This window comes from Salvia splendens, unplaced genomic scaffold (assembly GCF_004379255.2).
Source record: "Salvia splendens isolate huo1 unplaced genomic scaffold, SspV2 ctg30, whole genome shotgun sequence".
NCBI lineage: Eukaryota > Viridiplantae > Streptophyta > Magnoliopsida > Lamiales > Lamiaceae > Salvia > Salvia splendens.
Window position 1 is genome coordinate 32,796 of NW_024598940.1, and position 4,685 is coordinate 37,480.

Sequence of the window (4,685 nt, forward strand, 5' to 3'; positions counted from 1 at the left end):
AAATGTTACTGAGGTATCTTGTTCTTCGAAGGCTGATCCCCTTCTTAGAACATATATAAGCCCACGATTGTGAGTCAAAGCTTCTACAGAAGATACAAGACCACAATTCAGCTTAAACAAGCAGTTCGTCTGAAACGAGCTGCAACAAGCCAACGATTGTGAGTCAAAGCTTCTAAAGAGGATACAAGACCACAATTCGGCTTAAAAATCAAGCACTTCGTCTGAAACGAACTGCAACGAAAGTCCGATTCTCGCGATAAAACTTGCCTGAATTAGGACAAGGGAAAGTCCGATCCACGCGATAAAACTCGTCGAATTAGGACAAGGGAAAGTCCGATCCCCAAATTAGGACAACGGAAAGTCCGATCCGAGCGATAAAACTCGCCAAGTTAGGACACAAGCTTAGTCCGGTCAAAGATGTTTATTTCATCAGACCAAAGACGAGTCCGGTCAAAGATGTTTATTTCATCAGACCAAAGACGAGTCCGGTCAAAGAAGAGTTCACTTCATAAGACCGAGGACAAACATCAACTTACCCCGTACCTTTATTCAGAATGCCGAACTAATTCACTTCGCTTTTCAGGGGGGGTAGTGATGGAGTACGTACTAAACAAGCCCATCAGCCTAAAGCCCAAGAAAGAGTATCAGTTCGGCATGACTAAAGAGTTCAGTTCGGCACAACCAAAGAGTTCGGCCCCAGCCTACAGCTCGGTAAAAGCCAACCAATCAAACACTGCTCTCAGGTCGGCATCAAGCTCTACTCTCAGATCGGCAAAAGCTACTCGGCAATAATTCAGCAGTTCGGTCTCAGTATTCGACCGAACTGGGAGATAGCGGACTCATGCATGACCTCCACGACATAGTTACTGATGATGTAAGCCACTGCCTAGTTAGTGGCCACGCAGGATCTCATGACCTCCACGACATCCTCGACATAATTACTGATGATGTAAGCCACTGCCTAGTTAGTGGCCATGCAGGATCTCATGACCTCCACGACCTCCACGACTTAGGGTGGTGATGCAAGCCACAATCTCAGTTCAATATATAAATAGAACTTAGATCTGACAGAAAGACGGACTCTCTCTTTCGTTCTCTAGAGACAGAATAGACTATATAGCAAGTGTGTATTGTAAGCTGTAATCCCAGATCAAGCAATACAACTCTGCCCTCTTTTCTTCCCGTGGACGTAGATTTACTTCAGTAAATCGAACCACGTAAATTCATTGTGTCGTGATCTTTATTCTCTACCAGCATTTACAAACATCAGAAATTCGCGGCTTCATCAGTCTTATCTTGCGGGCAGTTCGGGGTGGTTCGGGGTCGTTTCGGAGCTGATCGGGGTGGTTCGGAGCGCCGGGGACAGCAGCTGTGCTGTGCTGTCCGGTGACAGCAGCGGCTCCTCCCCGTGGCAGCAGCAACGCGGTGACAGACAGCTGGACCTCTCCGCGGCAGCAGCGGCTGCTGACGGGCGGCGAATTGGTGGAAACCGGCGACTCCAGCAAGTACCGGCGGCTGCTCATGAACGGCGGCTGCAGTTCCCGGTGTGGAACGGCGGTGATTTCCGCCGGGGAAGACAGCCACGGTATTGATGGCTTGGCTGGACGCGGACGACGACCGACGGCGGCCGGTGTCGAGGGGCATTCGGAGAAGCCGACGGGAATTGAAAAGAGGGAGGAAGAAAAAAAAAATAAAGAGAGAGAAAGAACAGAGAGAGAAGAAGATAGAGGGAGGAGAGAAACGAGAATGGGGGAAATGGGAAAGGAAGTGATGCTTTGGGCTTTTGTTTTAAAATCAAAGTTGGGCCTCTCTTTTTTGGGGCCTTCTTAATTATTTGGAAGTAAAAAGGTGAGGGCCAAATTAATTAATCTTTGAGCCAATAATTAATTGTGGGGAATTACTTAATTAATTCTTGATTAATGTCAAGAATGAATAATTTTATCCTAAGTATGAAATGATACTTTTTCAACGGTAAATAATTACGAAAAGTTAAGCATGCGCTTGAATAATTTTTAGAAATTATTCCGACGACATGGAAAATACGAGGAGCCAACGAAGGAAAGAACGAGCGTAAGCGGCCGACCGGCGTCGCACGCGACGCCTTGGGCGGTTGCCGAATAATCGAACATGCACGAAAATCGAGAAAGAGAACTTAAAGGATATTAATTAGAGTGCATGCATTCTAATTATCGTCGTTACCGTTTTTTTTATATGAATTCTATGTATTTTGCGAAAAGGTGGTTCGCATGCACGCTAGAAGTCGGAACGAGGAATTTTACGGAAAACCTAAGCTGTTGAGGTGGGCTTTTCTACCCTACTTTTATGTGGGTTATTTTTTAAATACGGACTTTGTTCCGGAAATGTTTATGGAGGTGAACTGTTTGTCTTGCCAACTGTTTTGTTTTGAAACCTATCTGAACTGGTTTACCACATATGTTTAATCGAATTCGGGTCTGTTGGGCTGCGAACCCTCAGGCTAATTCGGGTCTGTTGGGCTGCGAACCCTCAGGCTAGTGTACACGAGATCGGGAGCCATCTGAGAGCAAGTTGGCCGGTCTAGTTGACCTGGGGTGTGGCCACGCCCCTTGTCACCCGTTGGATCAGATAGTGTATGATGGTGGGAATAAGGGTGGCAATATCTGAAAATGACTGCGCAGTCGAATTTATGAAATATGTTTTAGTGTACTTGGGTTATTTTCTTACACTTAAAACCCCAAGGTTACACTGATATGGCATGACAAACTATGTTTTTGGCGTGTGTCCACTGAGTGCAATAAGTACTCAGCCCTGCATTTTGTTTTTCTTAATGTGCAGATTGAGCGGTGACGAGCGCGGTGGGTGTTGAGCATAAAAGTGAAGAATGTCTATCAAATGTCTAGAATGTCTAGAATATGCTGTGTCTTCATACATAGCATTATTCTACTCTCGAAATGCTTCCGCTGAATGTTGTTTCTTTTGAGTTTGTGTATTGTTGGGATATTTTCATTTGGAGTTGTCAATTGTTGAAATGATACTCTGATTTTATTCGAGCTATTCCCATTTGTTTCGGGCTATGGTCGAGTTGTATTGTTTTCCCCCTTTCTTCCCCGCTTCTTTAATCCTCCCCTAGTCGCGATCAACCGTGTTTTCTATCCCTAGAAAATGCGGGCGTGACAAAGTGGTATCAGAGCAATTTTTCTTTCCGCTCTGGACCCGAGAGTCTTTTTCAGTCTTAGTCTAGATTCGATTCGCTAGACTAAAATAAGGTTAAATTTGGAAGGCTCAACATCCCGCTTCGCCACGCTCAACCAAGAAAGAGGTAATATATTTTTTATGTGAAAATTTCTATGAGAAAGTTTTGGAGAAAGGAAACGAGAAAATTTTTGAGAAAGAAAGAGGAGAAAATTTTTATAAGAAGGAGGAAGTAGGATCTTTCTTGAGGGATTGATTTCGGGTTGGGAATAGTGTTTGCTGATGTTTGAGAAAAGAACGAGTTTTGATGAGGGACGATGGATTGTTTGTTTTTCTTTCATGAAAGATGAAAGTTGATGTTCAAGTATGTTTTGAGTTAAAACTTGTACGTCAAAGTTGAAAGTGAGATGTTGAAATTTTTTTTGAGAAAAGTGTGAGTTTTGAAGAAAATGTTTTGATTTGAAAGTAGATGTGAAATGTGAAAGCGTTCTGTTTTGGGAAGTGAAATGTTGTGTATTGTACTTGTTACTTGAAGTATGAATGACTGGATATGTGATATTTGTTGATCTATGAGGTGGTGAAATGTGTTGTGAACGTAGAGTGCCTAAGACTAAGCTAGATGAAACGTGCACGAACCATAGTTGTAAGTTGACAATTTATCCATCGTTTTCCCGAGCGATGAAAACCAACGAGAATCTGAAAGTGTGGGGTGAATCCCTAATGTGTCAAGGCACGACGAGGGAAGGAGAGCGAGAATGCGAATGTTTGCCGGTGGACCATGGAACTTTTCCTATTTCTTGGAATGGCGTGAAACGTTGGAGCAAGCTTGATGTGTGAACTATTTCCTACGTTTTCCCGGAACGACAAGAACAAAAAAAGAATACGAGGAAGATTTCAAAAAGATGAGGATAGAGAAAACGAAATGAAGCTTCAAACACGAAAAAGGCGCGAGACAAGAAGAACTGATGCTAAGTGATGTAGCTATGCAATGACGAGAGATCGTAATCACAATTTAAATCAGTATAGTCTATCTTGCCTAATTTTGCTAAAAGTGGCGACACGATGGAGACGGCCTTTATAGCAGGCGGAGAAGCACACAAATGATTAAAATATTTTGAGAGTATGGTTGTTATAATATGCACGAATATTATGAAGATATGGCTTTCGACTAACTACGATTATTTTGTTGTAATGACGTGATGAATATCAACTTGGAATCCGCAGTTTCGTAGAACGATGTTACCATGTTCGGCCTCAGAAAGACGAGCGAGGGAGTGTGACCTTCGTAGATAGAAAGAATGATTTTAAATCAACAGTACTTACTTGGATTCTAAGTTCTTTTCGATACGTATTGAATAACCGTGAGCCCTTGCCTATTTAAACACCTTGGTTGACTCATGTTTTGCAAGTAGTGCCAATTATTTCTTTTCCTATATCGAGTCATAACTCCCTTTTATTTCTTGAAAATTGGTGCTTACCTTGGTATCTTTGGATATCTTGATTAGTAGTCCTCT